This window comes from Dryobates pubescens, chromosome 3, assembly GCF_014839835.1.
Source record: "Dryobates pubescens isolate bDryPub1 chromosome 3, bDryPub1.pri, whole genome shotgun sequence".
NCBI lineage: Eukaryota > Metazoa > Chordata > Aves > Piciformes > Picidae > Dryobates > Dryobates pubescens.
Window position 1 is genome coordinate 45997864 of NC_071614.1, and position 10293 is coordinate 46008156.

At 42.5% G+C, this 10293-nt stretch overlaps 1 protein-coding gene across 1 annotated transcript in view; it reads right to left on the bottom strand.

Annotated features, from left to right (window-relative positions):
• Nucleotides 1-10293, bottom strand: part of PAK5 (p21 (RAC1) activated kinase 5) — a 186562-nt gene that overhangs the window by 157928 nt on the left and 18341 nt on the right. The gene's annotated exons all lie outside the window — the stretch shown is intronic.

Genomic DNA, 10293 nt, shown 5'->3' on the forward strand with positions numbered 1-10293 from the left:
CTTAGTTATGCATCCTGGCATTCATTATTTAACAGCCTCCATGTGACATATAGCTTTCAGAAACATGATATTCTTTAGCAATCCAGATGAGAACTCAGCTTCAAAATGTTCCCATTGCTAACTGAGCAATGTATTCAATTCTCACTGATCACAAACATCACTGTGTGGACATCCACCCCTGTGCTCTGTCTTAATTTCAGTCAAATGTCTGTTCCCTGCTTGTCTGGAAACCTTGGAAATCTACCCCTCCTGCCCAAAAAAACCCAAAAAGTCAAAACAAAACAAACAAAACCAATGACAACAAAACCAACCAACAAAACCCCAAAACAAACAACCAAAACAGCAACAAAAAAACCCAACCCACAAAACTAAAACCCTAAATGCCAGAGAAAGGGACTGGCCAAAATGCACATGCAAAGCTTATCAATTAAATCTTACATTCAAACTTCCAAATCCAAGTAATTAAAATTATGCTCTGAGTCCACTGTGAGAAGCATTACAAATGATCCAGTTTAGAGTGGATCTGAGCAGCCAAGGTCCTGTCAGTAGGCTGCTCCAAAGCATCTTCTTTTCATTTGGGAGCCCATTCAAAGACTGGGCATTTGCATGATGGCAAGAACAAAGTAGAAGAACCTAAGCAAAAGCCAGCATTTAGGATTTAAAATACATCTATTTTCACCTTCCCAGCACTAACAAGTGCGTTCTTCTATGCCTTTGGGCATCTGCACGCCAAAAGATGAGGGCAAGATGCACAGATGCTACAAGCCAAAGTTGGGAGAAATCCAAGCTTCACCCAGGAGCAGAATGACATTTCAGTACATTATGCCTGGGAGAGTGCCAGTCCAAATGATCTCCCACACACAGCCTAAGCTGGAAAAATTAGCCCCCATATTTCCATAATAAGGCAGTCACAATTTCTTAGCAGTGATGAACTGTTAGAGAAGGCAAAGATCCTGAGTCAGGGAAACTGCTCAGCTGAGGGGTATGGGTAAACACATAGTTTCTGAAAAATGGGGCTTAGAAACTGCCCCAAAGAGTAACATTTACATCCTGTTATCTACAAAGACATGGTCCTGCAAACTACGTGCTTCCCCTCCGAGCCCAGAGACTGGCCTTATGTGCTGTCTCACCTACTGAAGGGCCAAGAAGGGAGCCCTGTGGAGACAGCATCCTTGACAGTGTTTGTGCAGCTGGAGATTGAAATACACCAGGGAAGTGAAGCCTGGAGGTTTTTTGGTGGGATTTTACATTCCAGGAGGAAAACAGATCTATTGATTAATTCTTTCTATATAATGTAAGTGAGGTTTGTGACCAGGTTTTGAATCATTCTCTGTGGGGCTCAGATTGTATCAGTGGGTTTAGCAGCAAATATCAGTGTCTCTGTTTCTTCTACTAAAAGCCCCTTAAATGTTTATAATACCTCTTCTCTCACATCCCTCTAACTCTACCATGGAGTTGACTTTTTACTCCTATTTTAAAAAATACAGACTCCTGTATTTCCATCATCTGTACTTTTCCTCTGGTGGTTTGGGGGGGAAGGTATTAAGCTTGTCCTGTACAAGGGGCAAGTCAGACTTATAAGTAAGGAAAGCAGGCTTTTCTGTCATACTTGATCTCTGATTTGCTCTGTGCCCTTAGGCCACACTGGCTGGCACAGTGCTAAGGAGAGGCAAGTGACACTCAACACATACAGCTATTTCTAGTAGAAATTGGTGCCTAGACTCCTCCAGTTCAAATCAACTGGCAAATTATGTACCACATTACAGATTGTCCTTGAACAAAAAAGCACAAGGGAAATAGGATCTTAAGTCTCAAACAATCAGCCCTCTGATTTATGCCCTTAGCTACTGAGGGATGAAAGTAAAATTGACACACCTTCATCTGCACTAGCATTAAGTCCTTAGGACACCCTTTTGCAGGCTGGCAGACTTGGGTGCTTATCCAACAGACTGATGCCTATGGCAGGTCATCACCTCAATGCACAGCTTACCTGTCTTGTGAATGTTACTTTAGTCTAGAAAGATGTAAATCTGAGGGTTATGCAGTTGCTAGCCTCACTAGGTCTTTGTCTGGGATCAAAGAACACACGTCATTCTGAAGTCTGTAAACTGATGGCACCAAGGAGTGGAGAAGAGAGATACAGCTTTATGCTAAGTCAGAGAAAGAGCAGCACCCTCCTGTGCTCATGTATATTTATTGCACTGCAAGCTCAGGGCATTTTTGCCTCTAATCAGCACAAAGTATTTTTTGGCTGGCTGTCTTGTGGGTTTCTTTCACTGCACTCCTCCTCTAAACTGTGCTTTCATGGATGCAACTTCCTGCTATTCCTCTAAAACATCCTAGCTTTTCTTGTTTCTCTGTGGCATTTCCATGTCTGTCGGCGTGTTTCACTTGGTTCCCACGCAGCTCTCCTGTGAAAGCTGGCACATCTGCAGAGCACTGCCTGAACACGTAAACCCAGTGCAGTGTATGCTGGCCGGGGTTGCAGAGCAAAGGACACTTTTGCCTGCAGAGAAGCTGGCACATTGACTTTTCCTGCAGTTATAAAAACGGTCCATTTTTCTGCTGCACAGGCTGCCACCTGGTGGGCATCTCCTGGCACATGCATCGTCCTGGAATAACAGCATTGTCAATACCCTGCTCTGCCGATCCAAGCAAACAGCAAAGCTTCGTGTCCCTGGCTTTGGAGGACTAGAGCAGAGCAGAGATGATGGAGCTGTTCAGCTTGTAACATGTGGGATGGATTTTCCGTTAGAGTAACAGCTTCAACTAGCTAACCTATCCGCGCTGCTGTGGAATGCCAAGGTGGAAACAGCAAGCGCAGCATTCTTCTTATACAGAAGCTAAAACTCCAGGGTCTGTGTCACTGTATGACCTCCAGGCTACTGCTGTTCCATCACTGTATTGATGCACTCAGGCATCCAAAAGTAATGGAAAACTTTCCATTGACCTCAGAAAGCTTTTGCTTCACTTCAGATGGTAAATCAGAAGTGAAGAAAGTTAATCAGAGTGAGCTTAAAATTTGCTGATGGTCCCTGGTGCTTTCATGAGCACACTGTCCTTACAGGGGTAAGCTATGCCCTTGGAAAGGACGGAAGGTCCTGGTATTTTCTTTTAGGATACAGCAACCTTAGTCAGATTACACATTTCTACTGCTTGCATCATGATAATCTGCAGTCAAAGTAATATGTCATCTGCTTTTTCAGGCACTTGTACAGTAATAATTCTGGGTAGATTTTGGGGGCTTAGGTAAAATTATTCTAGAATTTGATAATGCTTATGTGACTGAAGTGATTTTGTATCTACTCTTGACAGCACTGGATTTCCCCAACACTTTGACAGTGTAAGGGTTTTTCATCATATGGACATGCTCAGGAAGAGCCATTGTGTTCAAACACACACTCTTCCTCAAGCTAAATTAACTTCTAACCAGAAATAAGTGATAATTTAATCATGTTGTGACTCTTTTTCAGTAACCCTCAGGTTCAAAGAAGTTTACCTGATGAATTTAACTATGTCCACTACATGGCTAAGGTGAAAATGTGTACTGGAGGAAACCACTTTGATTTCATGATGTTCTAGCTCTGTCCCTGGGAGAAGGAAACTTGATCTCCCCTCATCCTTATCCTCCACCTCCAGTTGAAGCTCTCAGCTCTGGTTAATAATAATAATAATAGTAATAATAATAATAATAAACAACAACCAGGTTGGAAGAAACCTTCAAGATCATGTCCAACCTCTCAACCAATCCAACCCACCTAAGCCATGGCACCAAGCACCCCATCAAGTCTCCTCCTGAACACCTCCAATGATGGTGACTCCACCACCTCCCCAGGCAGCCCATTCCAGTGGGCAATCACTCTCTCTGTAACAGAAATGAGTATTTGTCTGTGTGGAGAAGCACTCTAAGAATTTTTAGTTCCTTTGGGTCATTTTGCAGTAGCATTTTCAAGTCAGAAAGTTAGAAACAAGACAAAACAGGGGGGTTGGGGTGTTTGCTTTTTTTTTTTTTTTCCCATTCTAAAATGTAAAAATAAGAAGGGAGATGGTGACTTTTCACTTGCCATACTATACATGCACACCAGCTGAACCATGACACATCTGTCCCTGACCCAGGGGTGTTCCAGTTTAAAGAGGATTAGTCACTTCAGGTTAGAGGAGAAGGCAGATCTTCCTGTGTCTAAGCTAATTTCCCTCCCATCTTTCTATGTTTGCTGCTACTCCAATGCTGCCAGAGAGGACTTAATCCTAGGGTGATTGCCTCTGTTGTCTGTTTTGGTTTGACCTGTTTTGGAATGGCCAGCTTAGAGGACGTCTGTTTCTAACAGCTGAAACTTGTACCCATCTGGAGGAAGAAGAATTGGAATTATCTCCTTGTGCCAATTTGGATATGGAGTTTTAAAATTCCTCCTTCAGCTCTTTCATGCAACTCTTTTTCTCTCTGGACAGAGTTTCAATGGCTGAAACCAAAGAAACATGTGTGAGACTATCCTCCAGTTGTCTTATTTGGTCAGTGAAATGGCCAACCGTAGGAGGCGCTCCACCATAATTTCTTGCCACAATTCTGCTTGCCAGAATGGTAGCCTAATTAGGAGGAGCAAGTTTGATGAGCTTTTTAGCAAGACCTGTTCCCACAGGAATTTCATCAGGATTCAGAATATCATGGTCTCCATGCATCACCTCTCGCACAGCAAATTCTCTCAAACGCTTAATTCCCTGATCCATGGTGTTCCAGGGTTTAGGATTCCATGGAAGGTCATCTCTGGATGGATACTTCATGAAGGCTGCCAGTAAAAGGTGTATCCACAGAGAAACCTTACCAAGAGACCTGCCTAGATGTCTATCTATTCCATTATCTTTTGAGAGGGTTCCTAGCTGAAATGCTGACTTTTTTCCCACTATTAAAGCTGGTGCACCTGTATTGAAACACCTGCCAAGCCAGGCTAGAATTGGCTCATTTTCTTCTCCTCTGATGTAATCCTTTATCACATGCCTAATGTCCTGCCTGGGGGCGTTTGCTGTTTGGATGTCATCTTGATCTTGCTTGTCATCTGTCTCATCTTCCTGTAGCTGCTGTCCCCATAATCCTGCTGCTACTCTCTTAAGTATTTCTTTAAGCTCAGAAGCACCTTCATTAGCTGCTGCCCTACCAGAACCTGTATCCTGTCCTGCATCTCCACTATCCAGTGATGGTCTCAATAATTCAGCTATGTCTTTAAGGCAAACCTTCTCTTCATCCTCAGAAGGATCTTTTTGAACAGAAGGTCCCTCACCAGCAGAAGGATCTTGCTGGTCCCCTGGGTCGGATCCCGCATCTACCTTTCGCCTACCTCTCTTATCTAAAGCCACAACTTGTTTAATTGGAGCTACCTTTGAATTTACAGGCTTAGCAGAAGCAGTGGGAGTTTGCAAGGAGCTAGTGCTGGCAGACAAGTTTTGAGATCCAGCAGCTTTTGCAGAGGCCACTTCCAGTCCTGCCAATGCAGAAGGAAATGGTTTTGCCTCTCTGAGGGCTGCTGGTGACATTGTGGCTGCCATCTTAGGTGCTGCTGCTGATGCTGGCTGAGTGCCAGAATTACCAGTGGTCCCGTTCAGAGCTGCCTTACTGATATCTTCCCCCCTGTCTGGTTCTAACTGTTTCTCCTATCTCTTTATCTCTAGAAATCTCGGGATTTGAGTTAGAACTGCTTCTCCTACATCTAGGTCTGCATTTAAAGATAAAACATATCTTGTCCGCTTGCCTTTCCCAGTACAGTGCAATTAACGAGAAGACAACTATTATCACCACCAGCAGATTCACACACAGCAAATACATCACTTTAGGATCCCAGCTACTACTGAGGATGACCTTTTCGCCTACTGGAATCCTAAATTTGTAAATTTCTGCAGGAAGAGTGGTTGTTGTCATATTACTGCATCTCTTAAACCAGAAAAAAACCCAAAACCCGATTGTATAAAAGCTGAATTTTATACTTAAACAAAAGGTACAACTTATGCATCAGTTATCTTCCCAGCTTATCAAACATTAAACCAATAAGGTACTTGTAAACAGTCACAGTCAGAGCAGAATATATCAAATGCCGCAGGATCAAAAATATTTTAGTTTTGCTTCCCCAATCTGAACAGAAATAAATCAAATAACCTTGCCCCACGTTGGGTGCAGAATAGAACAGAACAGAACAGAACAGAACAGAATAGAATAGAATAGAATAGAATAGAATAGAATAGAATAGAATAGGAGTAGAGTAGAGTAGAATAGAATAGAATAAAATAGAATAGAATAAGCCAGGTTGGAAAAGACCTTTGAGATCATCAAGTCCAACCTATCATCCAACACTATCTGATCAATGAAACCATGGCACCAAGCACCCCATCCAGTCTCTTCTGTGTAATGTAGTGGTTCAGAAATTTCCTACCACATTAACAAAAGCTTGGCTCACTCAGTTGGGAAAGCAAATGGAAGCTATATTTACAAGCAATAACTACACTCTACAATGGAATGCAATGAATATGTACAAATATGCAGTATTCACAATATTACACAGGTATCTACAATCAGAAAACAGCACAGAACCCCCCCTGAACCCTGTTTCTAGGGATTCCAAAAGGAGTGGGGGTAACTGTTCCAGCTCTCCCCTAACCTCCCCCCCATTTTTCCTCTAATTAGAAGAAAAAGAGAAAAAGATGTTAGAGAGTATTGTTAGCTCAGAAAAGCATCATTAGTCGTGGTAGTGTTCTTATCTCAAGGTTAGCAGATAAGGCCCTTTTCCAGCGAAGCAGCCTCAGAAGCAGCAGCCAGAGAAAAGGAAAAAGAATAAATGTGGGAAATGAGACTGCTAAGGGTCCCCTTCATACATCTGGCCAATGAAATTCATTTAGAACAATCATTCGTTTTCCTTTTTACACCCAACTGTGACTTATTTATAATTCTTCACTCTTCTGCTTGAACTCTTCAGCTGACTCTTACAGGCACAGCCTAAAACTGCCACAGGACTTAAAAAACATTCTGACAAATGGAAGACTTCACCTCTGGAACAAGCTAGACATTGTACACACTGACAGGTACTTGAAAGTATTTCATGAGTAGAGATATTCCTGCCTTGCCCTTTAAGAAGAAGCCATCTCCACTGAGCAATACACACGGCATCCTAAATCTGTTTTGTTAACTGAGGCAGTGTTCTTAAAAATGTGCAGGAAGATTTTAATAGAGCTCATCACATTATACAGAACCAGACATCCTGCTCAGTCTTCAAAGAGTTGCTATTGCCTATGGAGAGCCCACATGCAACTGCTCCTGTCTAATTACATGCAGCGGCAGCCTTCAGCTGGCTGCCTTCTTCTAACAACACAGCAGTCACTGAACTAGGACGCTCAGCTTGCCAGCTCTAAAAACTGCCTGCATTTCTGTTCAGAATGTCGTTGGCACTCTGACTGCACCAAAAATACACAGTTTTCCTTTTCTTCCTGGAAAGCTCATTTTCCCAGTCCTGAAAAAGCAGAGTTGATTTTGGCTTTTTGGATAGTTGCAGTAAGCATCATCATTCTAGTCATGAGGTCTGTGGAGACAGGTTGGACTCGATGATCCTTGTGGTCTCTTCCAACCTTGGTTATACTGTGATACTGTGATCGTTTGTGTGTTAGCACTAAGGCGCTGGTTACATTAAGGCTGTGGCCAGCATGTCAGCAGAGACAACCAGCAGAGGTTGTCCTCTTCTGCCTCTACTCTGCCCTAGTGAGGACACATCTGGAGCACTAAGTCCAGGTCTGAGCTCCCCAGTTCAAGAGAGACAATGAGCTACTAGAGAGTTCAGTGGAGGACTACAAATGATGATGATAGTTCTGTAGCCTCTATCTTACAAGGAATGGCTGAGAGCCTGGATAAGAGAGAGGGAATCTTATCAATGCTTATTAATATTTAAAGGGTGGGGGCTCAGAGGATGGATCCAGATTCTTTTCAGCAGTGCCTAGTGACAGGACTGACACTGCACAGTGACGGGCATGAACCAGAACACAGGAGGTTCTGTCTGAACATCAGGATTATTTTTTTTCCTGTGATGGTGGCTGAGCACTGGAACAGACTGACCAACAGAGAGGCTGTGGAGTCTGCTTCTCTGGAAAGATTCAAAACCCACCTGGATGTGTTCCTGCACAACCCGTTCCAGCTGACCCCACTTCAGCAGTGGCTTTGGGCTCAATCTCCAGATGTCCCTTCCCGCCCTTTCCCTTCTGTGATTCTGTATTAGAAGGCAGGAGTGTATTTTGCCAAACTTGTATCCAGATGGGCTGTTCAAGATGTGGTTCATGTTTCTCTCTGTGAGATAAACATAACTTTCACTGTACTAGTATCAAGAAGCCCCATCTTACTTCAGCAATCCTGATCCTGCACCCCAGGATCAGGATTGGTTTCAAAAGTGTATGAATGTTAAACAAAAGAGAGGCCTATGTTTATTATTTCCTAAGTTTGCTTGGTGATTTTGGAGCTTTTAGGAGGCACTCTGCCACATTCTCAGCATTTTTCTGAAGCTTTGCACCAAATGTGACTTCTGTGAAACTAAGGATGGTTCAGCAGTTATCTGGTTTAGAATCATAAGAGTCAAGAGATTATTTTGACAGAGTAGGTAGGGACAGCATGGAAATGTTTCCCTGTTCAACAAAAAGATTATAGCATTTTTTTTTTCATCTAATTTGCTTTGGAGCAAAAAGTAATAGAGTCAATAAGATCTAAGCAGCACTTTCCAAGAGAAGCATAATCTTAAATACCTTAAATCCATAGTTTGCCATTTGGGAAATGGCCTGATTTTCCAAAGTGTGGAAGAACTGTAATTACTGTGCTCCTTAGGAATGCATAATTTTTTTAATACCTGCTTATTTATTCACCTCAGAAGACATTGTGATGCTTATGGGAACCTTGCTCTTTAACTGTAGCAACTTGTTATTTCATACTGTGAAACTTACTGAGGGACCTAGAAAAAACATTAAGTGTAAGTTTCATTCACAGGTTACCATTCCCAAAAAGGCTCTCAGGAAGAGTGGAAGACCCCTGGGCATGTTCTAGGTACAGACTTGTTCAGATCCTCATCAGTACCAGCCTCCAAGCATCTACTTCCTCAAAATCCAGACCTTTGCTTAAACTTGTTACAGGTGAGCCACAACTGAATTGAATTACTTATGAGGTAAACAGATTAAGACAGAAATAAAAACTTTTGGAGTCCTTATATAAAAGATTTCAGGAACGAGCCTAAACACAGAGCTATAAATTCAATATGAATATTAATGTGGGTGTGTGTACATACATGTGTTTGAGCTAGGAGCAGATTAATACAGATCCAAAGGAAACCAATGCAAAAAATTAGAGAAATCCTACTGCACATTTTCTGCACTGCAGACCCAAATGGCTTCATTTTATAGACTAGGTAGTTAGCCAGGAAGTTGTTTCTAACTGTGAAGGATGCAGTTTTAATCCATAACTTTCAGGCTACATTATTCTGTTGCTCTGCCAACATGCTGCTCCTGTTCTCTGACAGGAGCTTGACACATTTTTGTGCCACATTTTAAAAATCTTTTGAAGTTTATTTGGAATAGAGACAGCATAAGATTCAGAGGTGAGTTGGGTCACCTTTTACTCTTTGGAAGAACGGTTTTGTCACTGCCTGTGATCTTCATATTATTAACGGAATACAAAAGCTGAGAGAGTAAAGACTGGTAGACGCAGAGGAGAGATGGGTAGGAGGCATGAAGGAGGTGAATCTGGAAGCCTTCCCCATCTTTTTATGCCAGAGGGAACCAGACAGGGAAGCTGCCTAGAGGACAGGCTGTTATCAACTCTCATGATCTTGAGGGTTGCATAATATTTTTTAAATGTAAAGACAAAGCTTTGTGACTCAGAGAAGATTGAATGATCTTCCAAAGGCTAAAAAAGGGCAGCCTTTCCCAGTGTGAAGGAGCACAATCAAATAAATCCTACTGAAGAGAGGTATTGGGGTATTTTGGGTTTAACTATTCCACTTCTTACTCTGTCTCCCAGCAGCAAAGCCTAACCTCCTTTTCCAAGGCACTTGAGGCTTTAAGGATGTTACACAATGCCTACAGGAGAGCATAAGAGAGAGCACTAACCAGTGTAAAGCTAGACAGATGGGCAGCTGACAAAAGACACATTAATGCCTCAGACTGTGGTAAAGAGGTTTAAACAATAATTATTGCCTTTCTCCTCAGACTGTAATTCAAATCACTTCATGCTGGTGGAAAGGCATCCCCACACAAACATGAAATGCAGCTGATTGCAGGGACTGGTGC